This window comes from Tupaia chinensis, unplaced genomic scaffold, assembly GCF_000334495.1.
Source record: "Tupaia chinensis unplaced genomic scaffold, TupChi_1.0 Scaffold147458_1, whole genome shotgun sequence".
NCBI classification, from domain to species: domain Eukaryota; kingdom Metazoa; phylum Chordata; class Mammalia; order Scandentia; family Tupaiidae; genus Tupaia; species Tupaia belangeri.
Window position 1 is genome coordinate 266,725 of NW_006207309.1, and position 13,938 is coordinate 280,662.

The following is a 13,938-nucleotide window of genomic DNA, read 5'->3' on the forward strand; positions in this document are numbered from 1 at the left end:
GTGGGAGTGAGATCTCTGTTGCAAATACCCATCCCTGATTTGAAGGCAGTCACAGACAATGTGTCAATGAATGGAAGTTGTGTGCCCCAGTCAGTTTTATTCACAGACACTGAAATTTGAACTTCATATACTTTTCACATGTCATGAAATATAATTCTTTATTTGATTTCCTCCCTAAACTTTGGAAGATATAAAAATCATTCTCAGCTTACAAGCCTGACACAATAGGCAAGGGGCTGCATTTGGCCACCATGATGCAATTTGCTAATCCCTGAGGTACAGGATCAAGTTTGTACATATTTCCTTGTGTCCTATATCCTGCTCTTGCCTCAAGCCTCTGTTTATGCCTACTTTTTTAGGTAGTGACTACTTCTACATTTGATATGCAACTATACACAAAGACAACCAGGACAATTCGTAGACAGACATGGCCTTAGAATTTTTATGTTCCATGGAAATAAGAAGGTAATTCAAGGTGAATCAGCAGAAAGAAATGGTTTAGCTCCCAGTGTCCTCATTAAAATCAACAGACGCACAGACCCAGAAGGTAGAAAACCTGGAATGTACAACTTTCTGTATTCCAAAGATCATGTGTTTGTTCTTAGAAGCATATAAAAGTCTGCATCATTAGCTGAATCACTTGGTCTGCGTGTTCTAGTGTTTAGAATGCTACATCTCCCAAGAAAACAAAGCCCTAGCATGCTTCTCAGCACACGGTTAGCTTGGTGTGATCCCAAGAAACCATTATTCCCAGTATCATTCAGGTATCTCTAAGCTTCTGTCTGTTCTCAGAGACAAAACACAGGATGAGATCCCTGAACTTGGCAAGCTTGGTTTGTCTCTACCATTACACTGGCTTACAAGAAGACTGCAGGGAATTTACCTCATCTCTTATGCTGGTGTCCTCGCCTGTGATTTCTAGTACTTATAACTACCCATTATGGAGAGCTGCTAGAATAATTAACAAGACTGTATGAATAAGCTTTGATGAGCATGATGAAAGAAAGGTATTATGCATACCCAGAGGAACCCCATTATAACACAGGGAGGTGGCAATTACTCTTATGGAAATATAACACAAATTGAGTCTCCTGAAATGCGTAACTACATTCGGAAGATGCTTAAATCCAGACAATTATAGTGTTCAATGCAAGTCTTAGCTGCCCTTCTCAACCCTAGTCTTACTGGCGTTGTACTGTAGGCTTGGCTTTGTTATCTCCATGTATTTTCTTACAATTCTTTTGCAATTGGTTCTAGTAATGTGGCTGTGTGAGTCACACAGGGCCCTTGAACCATGAAAGATTAAAATTCTCTGCTGAGTTGTGAAAACGCCAGGGAAACTTCTAGCACATCCAGGGAGCAGGCCCACAGCTTGTGGAGCTTGGGGAACTTAGAGCTCATGAATGCTCGTCTGTGCCATGCTCACATAATGAACAAGGCAGGGTCTAGAGTTACATGTAAGTCACTGCAATTATTTCCAAGGACACTTACTCTTGAGTGTGTGCATTCACCCCCTAGAACACTGAAGCCTTGTATTATTAAGGTGAAATGTTGGGTTTGATTCCAAAGTCTACTGTTCCTAAAACTGGCCACAGAGCCTCATCCAAAGTAACATTTATAGCCTTTTAATGGTATTTGCTAAAATCCACATCTTCTAAAGATTATACAACATTCTCAAAGCCTCCAGGGAAAATCACTTTCAAAGCAACTATATAATATTTTTAGTTTCTTCACTGCATTAATCTGCATCCATGAAGACAAAATTCAAATGTATGTTTAAATAATCAAAATAGTCGTCTTCATTCTCACAGCTGTCGTACCCATTACATCTGTTTCATTAGCTGAAGCAAAGACGAAGAATGATTGAAAAGACGGCATTCATGTTACAGCTTTGCCACTTAAGGGCTCCTAAGTCAAGGTGTTTTGCGTCCATGAGCCTCAGAGAGCTCAGCTATATAATGGGACTCAGAATACCAACTACTTCATGGGTTACTGTTAGGATGAGATGTGACACTGTATGGAAACGTCTGTGGATGAATGCTCATGCCCGTCCTTTATTTGGGGGAATGCAACTGAATATATAAAGTTCCTTTCTTAATCCCAAGAGTTTATTATGTTAGGCCACCCAGTTGGCACAGTGGTTCAGGTAATGGATTTCATGTGGCCGACTGAGCAGTTGAGTCCTGGACCCAGCAGCTTGGAATTCATGCCGAGTACACATGCAAGTGTACCCAAAATCTCAAGAGGAGAAGGCATTGTAGCATGGCCAACCCTCCTTGGGGAGCACTTTCTCACTTTCTCCTCACCCTCTATGCCTCTTTTCGTAAGCACACAGCTCCCCATAGCAAACAAACAACAACAACCAAAGAGTTTATTTATGTGATGCTTAAAAGGCATTTTCAGTCATAGCCTTAACATTAAGAAGGAAGTAGAAGATACCAAGTATTTATGATAGCCCAGACTTTTCCCTTTCCTGAATGTGGCTAACTATGCAGAAGCAACACATCTTGTGAGTGAATTTCATATTCCAACATGAAGGTACAGATACTGGGATTCGATTTCTAGGCAATCACCACCGCTCTCTTCATTTAAATATATACTCTTACCCAGCAAAATACTTCAACTTTATCCCCTGCAATGCACCCAGCCAAAGTTGTCCTTTTCAACATAAGCATGGACCCCCAGCTCCTACACAGTGGTTTCCTAGGAATTGGAATCCAGACCTTTATAGTATTCATTGCTGAGACACCAGCCCAGGATTGCTGAAAAACCTAGACTTCCCTGACTATGATGATGGAGTGACACAACTCTTCATTCTTTCAAACACCTTTCTTCCAAACATCATAGAAGGTGCCCACGACTTCCAGGCATCCTATTGATCTCCAGTGAAATGGGAACACTATCTGGTTGCCAATATCCCTAAGCCACGATTCCTTGGTTGGGTCAAATTGCTATTGTGTGAAAAATCCGTTGCTGGCCTAGTTTGCTTTTATCACCTACAGATCAAAATTACCACTTGACTCAAGTATAGCAGCTGTACTGGAGACAAATCCATCTGTTCGCATGTGCTGACTACTGGCATAGTGGTAAGGCTAGGCAGTAAAAACTATTACCCATACTTGGTGGGTCTGACAGGAAATTTTATATTCCCTATCATGGCACTATAAGGAAAAGAAACATGTGTGACAGTGAGGGTACCATGTATCTGCTAATTTATGCCATTTACTTTTTTTTTTTAATGTGCTGTGGAATTTTCTAAATAGAATTCATTACTATTATCTTGAGATATTAACTAAAGGTCGCTGCCAAAATATTTCACAAATGAATCAGTAACACATCACTAGTCACCTCATCCAGCTGTGTTTGCTGCCTGGCACTAAGTCTTATTCTCCCTGTGAAATAAACAACTTGTTAACTACAGAGAAGCTAATAAGCCTTCAGCTTCTCCTTTGGGTAACTCTGAAGACTCACTTCAGTTAAATGAGCTGTTCCCTTCTGACTATCTGTTCACAAACTTGCTTCATAAGACAGTGAGAGCTAAATGAGTTAATGTACAAGATGCCTCTGGACCGGTGCCTGCTGCAAAAGTACTCCAAAAAATGCTGTCAGTAAACAGATCACAACAGAGTAGGCATTTGCTAACAAAATATATTCTAAAAAGTGAAACTCCTGGTAGATATGCAAATTCCACAATTGGGATTTTAATGTGATTTTATTTGATCTCTTCTTATTTATACAGATAATTTACACATAAGGAATACATGTACAATTTTTTTCAAGTTGGTTCCTTTTTTTAAGAATTTTTTATTTCTTATTGTTATTATTTTTTTAAAGAATTGTTTTATTTAACGTTACTTTTTATTATTATGTTTCAGTTTGATCAGAGAGAGACAGAAAGAGAGAGAGGGAAAGTGAGAAAGCAAGCCACCAGGTCCAGGACTTGAACCACAGTTAGCCACGTGGGTGTCCAGCACTTTTAACCACCACACCACCTGCTGGCCCCCATGCATAATTTTTTAAAATTTCTTTTTAAAAATTTTGTTGTATGAGAGACTCAATGACCCAAGAGTTGTAATTAACTCCTAATAATATAGAAAAAAGACTCTGTATTGGAACGCAGCATTTAGGTAAATTCATCTGTCAGGACCACATGATTATTGTAATCTACTTTATTTACTTCATAAACTTAAGAACAATGGAAATGAGTGGATTTGGAGGTAAAATTGAACTGAGGCCTTAGTGTATGACTGAATTCAGGCCAACTTTTACCTACTAGTTTTATCTACAGTGCACACTATGTAATCATTGGCATCTCTTGTTCTGATAAGATGATTAAACCATTTGAGAAGGTTTAGGGCAGAATGAGTGAGGGGGAAGTGGGCTGAACTGTCTAGAGAGAAACGGGCCAGCCAGCCAAAAGTATTTCCAAATAGTGAAGTTGTATTTTTCAAACGCTGCTCTTTGGTCTGGACTCTTGGGCTCCAGAATGTCGGAACAAAGTGCTAAAGCTAAGTCAGGGTGTGACCGTGACTCATGATAAACTAACTGGGAGGAACGGTTTGTTTTATTTATGAAAAAAAGATTTCTAGGTAAATAAAAGAAACAAAGCTGTAGAAAGTGGGTAGGGCCACTTTCAAAGGGAATGTGATAAAGGGAAGACTGCTAGGTGTGTGGCAGGTGATCTGAGTTCCAGCTTAGCGGTGGTTATCGTCAACCTGTCACCCAACTGACCTGACTGGGCAGATGGCCAAGGGAACCTACCAAAGGCTTTTGTTTTTTAAAATTTTGTCAGAGGGTGCAGACACTCACCAGAGGGAGAGAGACAGAGAGAGAAAGAAAGAAAGCTTCTCTCTGAATGAGAAATGGTCATGCCTCAATCCCTTCCCTATTCTCTTCTCTGGATTTTGGGCAGGCATGCACATGCACCCAGGGTGTTTCTCAAGATGTCAAACTGTGCAGCTGGCCATGTAGGATCCAGACGGTTTAACCACCGTGCCATTTGCTGGCCCCTAACAAAGTTCTCAAACACTGTGTATTGACTGCAATAGAAAGGGCTTGAAGAAAGTGAGCTCTTAACTTCTTTCAGAAGTAAAAATGGTAGATTCTTTAAATATAAATACACACACATTTTTTAAAGTAGGGACAGCCTGAGCATAAAATAAATATGTTAAAAATTTACTTAGTAGAAAAAAAAAAGGATTAAAAAAAAGTGTAAGAAAAGTCAGTTGTGAATTTTATTGCTTTTGGCTTAAAGCCACCGTGAGACATACTGGGTGATAAAATATAAAGCTCGTGGGTAAGAATGCTTCAATTATTAATAGAAAAAGTAAATGCTGTGTTTAGAATAGACTCAAAGACAGTTTAAATAGATAAAAGGTTGTAATTAAAGAATATAAGACTTTATCTTTTAATTATTTATTTATGCTATTTATTATTCTTCTAATTTGCTGTAGGGCACATGTGCTCACCAGAGAGAAATGAGAGAAAAGGAGAAAGGGTGAAAGCAAGCTTCCTGTTCCAGGACTTGAACTGTGGTTGGCCATGTGGGAGTCCAGCACTCTACCTCCCATGCTACCTGCTGGCCTCAAATATAAGGCTTTAGTAGCTTTAGGTAATTAGGACATGCCAAGTCCTGGTTTGCAATTCAATAACCATTTGTCGAGTGAATGGAGTAAACACATACAGCCGTGTACTGCATAATGATGTTTCGGTCAATGACAGACCACGTCTATACACAGGTACGACGGTGCTTCCCTAAGGTTATACTGTACATCTGAGTGTGCAGTCGGCTAGCCCATCTAGGTTTGTGTCAGTGCACTCTGTGATGGTTGTACAATGACAACATCACCTAGCAATTATTTCTCAGAGCGTGTCCATGGCCGTAAGTGATGCATGACTACGTTAGTGAGGATTTTGGCAGGAACTAAAATGGGAAAGGTTTTTAGAGACTTCAGGGAAAACATAGTCATATATTATGGGACCATCAGAGGATCAAAAAGTTAATTCAGGTTTACACTAGAGAAATATGAAAATAAAAATCATCATTAGTGTCTCAAATTGCTGATTTCGCTGGAAACTGGGAAGGCACAAGTTACCCATAAATTTCTAATGACTGGGGAAGGGTGTAGATGAATGAGGCTCATAAGGATAAAACTCAGATTTTATTGTAGGTATAAATTTATCGTAGGTGTAAATAAGTGAAGTCTCCAAATATCTTTAAAAGCACATATCCAGCCTAAATTGTTCTAAAAATAATTGTAGTACTTTCAGACTGGATACAGAGGCTTGATGCATAAAAATCAATATTTTCATAACAAAGTATAGAAAGCAGATATTAACAAGATATTTAAAGAAAATATTAATCTACTATAGAAATGATCATTATAAATGATGACTATTTGATGTAATCCAATTATGTAACTGTTTTAAAGAAACTCTACAACAACTCATAGGTTATATACTTTTATTGCCAAAAGTTAATGTTGGTGCTGGACAGACCGAGTTTGCCATGCTTGTGTTGCAGCCATATTTCCACAAGATCGAATACAGTAAAATTAACTTCAGGGGTAAATCTGAAAGGAAGAAGAGTTGCTGGTAAGTTTGTTTGTTTAGGTTTTTGCCATAGGGCATGTGTGCTCACTGGAGAGAGAGAGAGAGAGAGAGAGAGAATCATTCCCCAGGGGGATGGCCATGCTGCAATCCATTCTCCTCCATTCTCCTCTCAGGATTTTGGGCATGCACACATACACATGCCTGGAGTGATTTTCAAGCCACCAGGTTTGGGACTTGAATTGTGGTGTTCATGTGGGAGTTCAACACTTTTAACTACCATGCCACTTTTCAACAGGCAAGTTTTTATTTTTTTAAATAGCTATTTAATTAATTTTATTTGTTATTATTATTATTATTATTATTTTAATTTGACTGGGAGAGGGTAAAGTGAGAAAGCAAACCTCCAGGTAGGAACTCGAGCTGCAGTTAGCCATGTGGGCGTCCAGTGCCTTAACCACCATGCCACTGCTGGCCCCCAGCTGGTAAGTTTTAAAGGAAGTCACCCCAGCCACCTGAGGGGAGCCATATTACATGTCATGTGTCAGCAGAGGAACATTGCAGTTCAAGTTTTAATAGAACTGCTCTTCTGCAGAGAGAGGAAAATATTTCCATTTTGGACACCAGTGTATTCTACATTGAAAAAAAAAGTTTGATGATAAAAAAGATAAGAAAGAGGAATAAGACCAAAATTGGAACAAATCTAGTGCTTATGGTAAATGAACCTTCTCAGAAAGCTTTTTTAAGAGAGTTTATTTCTTTCGTAAGAGAAAGGAGTAGAGAGAAAGAAAGACAGGCAGCCTCCGCAGGTTTCATCACACCATGATATTACTCCCCTTTCCTCACCCCTGCCTTCCAGCCAGTCAGGACCACGGGCACATGTGCATCTGGCATGCTTCAGGTCAACTCAGACCTTAACCCAAGTCTTCCGTGGGGCTCCAGCATTGTAGAGCTGGTGCTACTGCCTGTGCCACTGTGGCTGGGCCAGGAAACTTTATTTAATCTTTATTAGAAGAGAGGCAAAGGGATCTTAGATGCCAGTGTGAGTCTGGAAAAGGGGGTGGGATCTTGCCCCTGGTGCTGGCATTGGAGCATAGGGAGTAGCTTTAGGGGCTCCAGAAGCAAAGGGCACTGGGTATGCTTATCATCTCAGAGAAGAAAAAATACCAGTCCCCAGAGCTCCTTAAGGTCCCAGGATGGTCACATCAAAGCAGAGCCCAGTTCTCACACTCCTGGGAGTAACAGGGAGTATGAAGAACCTTAAGCTTCCCTCACGGCTTCAGAGCCATGCTGAACCAACCCAATTACTTCAGGGTACCCAGGAGAGCATGGAAGAAACAAGGAGGTTTGTTGAAATTGAATGGCCCTTGCAGACAGAAATGCACTTGAGCTGGACCAAGGGGAGGATCAGACCAGACAATGCATGTGTAAGGATGCCTGCACTGACAGGCTGTCAAGACAAGGCGGTAGTCTGGAGCTCTCCCACCCCAGGCTGTAGCACTTTGTAGGGGGAGAAGGGGGATTAAATTTAATATTTTAAATTAGCTATCTGGCTCCAGTTCATTTGTTCTTACAGAGCTCCTTTTATAAGAATGGCATAGGTATGGTTAAGGTACAGGTATAGTATGAAATGTTCATGATATGCAAGAGGCAAAGGCTTGTGTATTCAGCAGTAATGGGTTAGGTTATTTAGATTAATCCATACACTGAAAATAACTGAAGATGCTTAGTATGATACAAAACAATGTAATTATTGGGTCATTGGAAAAGTCATGACGGATTTTTGCATAGAAAAATGTCTCATAACTTTTCCAACGACCCAATATAAAATATCAAATAGCAGGGCCAGCAGCTGTGTGGTGGTTAAGGTGCTGGACTCCCACATGGCCAACCGTGGTTTCAGTCCTGGACCTGGCAGCTTCCTTCCTTACTCTCTCTCTGTCTGTCTGTCTGTCTCTTTCTGGTGAGTGCACATGCCCTGTAGCAAATTTTAAATAAATAAAAAAATAATAAAAATTTTAAAATTTAATAAATCAAAAAAAACCAAAAAACCCCACATCAAACAGTTGACAAAATAGTGGAAAATGACCAAGTCTGGATCTGGGAGGAAGCAGGAACCCAAAGAGGTAAGCAAGCTGAGAGGCACTATTATCCTTTTGGGACATATTTGCAGATAGGGGTATTTATGAATTGATTTTGACAGCCTGTGGGAGAGGCAAAACAGAAATTGAGGCCCTGAACCTACTCGAGCAAAGAGAATAGAAAGACCTTCCTCAAATTAAGCTCAGCTCCTCATAGCCACACTCTAAAAATAAGCACAAGCTAGAATAAAGTCCTCTCTCACTCTCAGAGACTGCAAGGAGTATTGCCTTGGCTTAGAAAGTATACATAAAGGGTTGTAGGGTCCCTGAGAAGCTGTATTCACAAGCTGGCTTTTATGTTCAAAACTGCAACCAAATTCACTTCACCTGGGTGGTCTAAAAAAAAGTAGTGAATTTTTAAAAACCAAAGTGGCCTCAGACTAGGACTGTCACCAAGCATCTGGCAGCAACAAAAGCAGAAAATCTTCTCTGAAAAAAAGGCTATTCATCCTAAGCCTCAAAGAAACTCTGCAAATAATTTTTTAACAGTAATGGCAAAGACTCTGTGAAAAGTGACCAGGCACACAAGGACAGACAGAAAAGAGGGAAGAGTGGGGACTCTGAGAAGAACATATATTCTAAGCAGAAATCCATCCTCCAATAAGCTATTTAGCCATTCATTCGCTCATTTATTCAACAAAAATTGAGCACTTACACTGTGCCAGGCCCTGCGCCAGGTGCTGGCAAACCTGCTGTTCCAGCTGGCAGGTGAACAAATCATTCAGGGGCTAAAAAGTCAGGTGAGTTGCCATCATATTTATTTAGCTCTAGTTTCTGAGTTTTCCTAAGACTTACAAACTCAAAGAGTAATGAGTATCCTCTACTATTTAGGGGTAGATTTTGAAACAAACAGTAATCTCCTAGGACTGAGATTGACATCACTGATTCTTTCCCAGATTCACTCCCTAATGGTTCCAAGTGTAAGCTAAGCCTAATTATTCCCTTAGCAAACCATAGCGTCACGTGTGTTAAAAAAAAGTGATCAAAGATAACTATCTCAGATATCAAACTCAGAGTTAACTGCATTTATCTTTAACTGTCCTAAAGTCCAAACAGATAATCTAAGAAATGATGATCTGAGAATAACAGCATGAATAAGGAAACAATTTTTTTTTTCGAGAGAGAGACTTTGCTATAGGGCACGTGCTCTCACCAGAGAGAGACAGAGAGACAAGAAGTGAGAAATCAGCCCCCAGACAGAAAGGGAGAAATCACTGATCACATAATGTAATAATAACAATAGCTGGGACCAGCAGTTAGCATAATGGCTATGTTGCTGGACTCCCATGTAGTCGACCACGATTCGAGTCCCGGACCCGGTGGCTTAAAACTCACGCCGGGCACGTGTGCATGCGTGCCCAAGATCCTGAGAGGAGAATGGAGGAGAAGGGATTGCGGCGTTGCCATCCCCCCTGGGGGGTGATTTCTAGCTTTCTGTCTCTGTCTCTCTCTGTCTGTCTGGTGAGCACACGTGCCCTATCGCAAAAACCTCTCAAAAAAAAAAACAAAAAAACAATAGCTATTGCTACAGGGCACTCACTGCACAAGCCACTTTTATCCTCCCAATGATTTAAAGGGGTGAGTTTTGGTCACTTCCATTTTATAGATAAGGAAACTATGGACCAGAGAGGTTACATCCTGAAGCAGTTATCAGGGGAGCAAGAGTGTGAGTTTTTTGTTTGTTTGTTTTAAATAATTATTTATTTATTTAATTCCATTTGATATTATTATTATTATAATTGACCAAAGACAGAGAGAGAGAGCGAGAGAAAGGGAAAGTGAGAAGGCAAGCCACCAGGTTCAGGACTCAAACTGCAGTTAGCCATGTGGAATCCAGTGCCTTTAACTACCACACCACCTGCCGGTCCCAAGAGCATGAGTTTTAATGATGGATGGACCTGAATTTAAATTATGCCATGCACTTGGCACTTCTCCTCCTTTGGAGATGAATCTGTTTCCTGAGATGAAGGCTGATGTTGGGAGGAGGTGAAATTTCGTGTGTGGGAGAGCCTGGACACTGGAAAGCTTCTTTAGCTCTTCTAATAGTTACTCGTCTAGAAATTCAGGTCATGCCTTAAGTAGTATCTTCTGATAGGTTTAATAATAACTACATCCAAGAAAATAATGCTGTATTGTACTGAATTTTTAAAATAATGAAAAGGTAAATAATCTCTTGCATCTATGAAGAGCTTCATAGCTTTCAATACCCCTACATGTCTTGCCAACCATTGGCTTATTTGATTCTTTGAAAAATAGTATCTCAGTTAATTATTTTAGATTGGGTATCTTCAGAATATAATAACACTACCTATAGACTTTGGAAAAATGCTGACCCAGGAAACAATGCAAGAAAAAAGTTCTAGGCCTTTGCCTCCTCTTCTTCCCAGTACTGTCAAAGCAGTCTGCCCTGGAGGTGAGAGACGGGTCAAAGGCAGAGAAGTGACTGGTAGCTGTTTCTTTGGTTTCCATGGTGAGGTTGGCTAGTACAGAAGAAATGTGCTATCTTTCATTTTAAAAGATCATTTCATTTTTTTCTCACGTTTATGAGAAAATCATCCTACACTCTTTCATTTAAACCAAAGTTATTTACTCTTCCTAGAATAGTCTGAACTGAAAGGTTATATTCAACCAGAGAATGGCGAAAAACCTAGAAGAGATGCATGCGCCTCCACTCCCACTGCAACCTGCTCCCCAGTGTGCAGTAGAGGCTCAACAAATATTTGAAGTTACTGCAATAGCTGTTGTGCCCGTTGACTGTCTTCTGCTGACAATGCAGAAAATAATGTAATAATTCCCCCAATCCGTCAAGCCCCACTCCTAGGCTAGCTTCTGAGGTCAGCAAGATCCGCTTCTCAAATAATTGATTAGTTCAGAGGTCACGCATGTGGACAGGTTTTGTTTTGGCTTGCAAGGTTCCAAAACACATTGCAAGTTAGCTTTTAAAGCACAAGAGATTTCATGTGCATTTACAGCTGTTTTGCTGTAAATAGTACCAATGGTTATCATCTGGCCCTTATGGGAACTTGTATTGGTATCTGGATTATAACTGTATTTTGGCTAAATAAAAATTATAAAGTCCTATTTCAGGTGTTAATGTAATCTTATTTAGAAAACACACACACACACATTCCCCAACCAAAAACAGGAAGTTCAAAATGTGTATGGGACTGGGAACCAGCAGTTAGTGTAATGGCTACGTCGCTGGACTCCCACGTGGTCGACCGCGGTTCGCGTCCCGGACCCGGTGGCTTAAAACTCACGCCGGGTGTGTGTGCGTGCGTGCCCAAGATCCCGAGAGGAGAATGGAGGAGAAGGGATTGCGGCGTGACCATCCCCCCTGGGGGGTGATTTCTCGCTTTCTGTCTCTATGTCTCTCTCTGTCTGTCTGGCGAGCGCACGCGCCCTACAGTGAAAATCTCTCCCCCCCCCAAAAAAAAAAGAATGTGTATGGGACCAGCAGTTGGTGCAATGGCTATGTCGCTGGACTCCCATGTAGCTAACTGCAGTTTGAGTCCTGGACCCAGTGGCTTAAATTTACGTCGGGTACATGTGCGTGCGTGCCCAAGATCCCAAGGGGAGAATGGAGAAGGGATTGCAGCGTGGTTGTCCTTCCTGGGGGGTGATCTCTCGTTTTCTGTCTCTCTGTCTCTCTCCCTCTGTCTTTCTGGCTAGCACACACGCCCTATAGCAAAATTTTTTTAAAAATGTGTAAATACAAAGACCTCTAGCTTGCAAATTTCTCGCCTCTGTGCAGAATCCCCATAAGCCCTCTATTTCATGGGATCTCATTCTTACTAACGTCTGGCAAAGGCCACAATCAGGACAGGAAAGGAATTCTTTTTTTTTTTTTAATTTAACTTTATTTATTTATTTTAGTTTGATGAAAGAGAGAGAGAAAGTGAAAAAGCAAGCCATCAGGTCTGGGACTTGAACCACAGTCAGCCATGTGGGAGTCCAACACCCTTAACCACCACACCACCTGCCAGCCCCAAGACTGGAAAGGAATTCTTGACGTGAGCAGGGCGGTGAGAACCAAAACCCTACTGATAGATAAAGGTACTGTTACAAGTTTTCATTTAAAAGACACGATTTAAAATGCTACTAAAATCACTGAAATAAAGTAGGAATAAAACAAAAGTGATTTTCCCTTAAAAATGTACAATATTGAGAATTTCCTTACTTCGAAATCATCCCTAATAGTGGCAGGGGGACCCTGATGATCGTCAAGTGGGTGCCACCTTCCTCCTGGACCCCCTGTGTCTAGTGTGGTCCCCTGAAGCACCGAGTCCGGCCCTTTCCCCTGGGCAATCAAACTTCACTAGCCCCTGCAGGCCTTGCACTCTTGTCAATTTACTGTGTTTTAACCTCTCCCCAGCTCACCACAAATGAATCTCAAAGGTCTCTCAGAAATAAGCACGCCATAAGAATAGGAATGAACACTTCCTGGGCGCCTCCTGTATGCGCCAGGCACATCCAGCTATTCCAGAGAAGTCAACCCAGGTAGTACCCACCACAAGCACCTGAGGCTTGCAGGGTGCCAGCGGGTTCAAGGTGTCTGTTCAGCAGGCAGACTGCTGGGTGGGATTTTACCAGGCTCGCGGAACACATCTGGGGAGGCCCAGTGAGAGGCTCTCTCCAACTCTAGGTGTGCTTACTGCTGCCCTCCCTCCCCAGCGTTATTGGAGCGTACTGGACAAACAGAACTGCTGCTGGGTTTTAAGGATGCGGCATTTATAAAAATCCGGTGCTGGTAACTGAGAAAGGAACTTTTCTCTTTGACACACCCACATATTTCCTATCAAACGAGCTGGGCCAGATTAATTCTGGATAAAACTGTGCCCCTTCAAAACAGTCTCCTCGGCTTATTCCACCAAGCCCAGCAGTCCCCCTCCTCCAGGTCACATTGAACTTGAGGGGTCAACAGATGTCAATCACGCTAGAAAGGTAAATCCTGCCAGTGTAGAAACGCAGTTTCCTCCAGTCAGCCTAGATAACTGTGGTTTCCTCTATGAATGAATATCTGTCTTTACAGTCCACTCCGAGGAGGTCCCATGGACAAAACCCCAGAGGCAGTCTCTGGCGTGTGCCCAGCGACCAGACCTGGCGGAACCGGAGTCGGCTTGGCCCACCATCCAGATGTCTGCCCGCGCGGAAATCCCACTAGCAAAGGCGGGTGTGCAGGCGCTCGGGGGAAGAAAGGGAATTTCCTCTGGTCCTGCCTCTGGATCAGGACCCACTCTGGAAGCTC

At 41.6% G+C, this 13,938-nt stretch overlaps 1 protein-coding gene across 3 annotated transcripts in view; it reads right to left on the bottom strand.

Annotated features, from left to right (window-relative positions):
* The window catches only part of PAPSS2 (3'-phosphoadenosine 5'-phosphosulfate synthase 2), a 93,675-nt gene that overhangs the window by 78,473 nt on the left and 1,264 nt on the right, over positions 1-13,938 (bottom strand). The gene's annotated exons all lie outside the window — the stretch shown is intronic.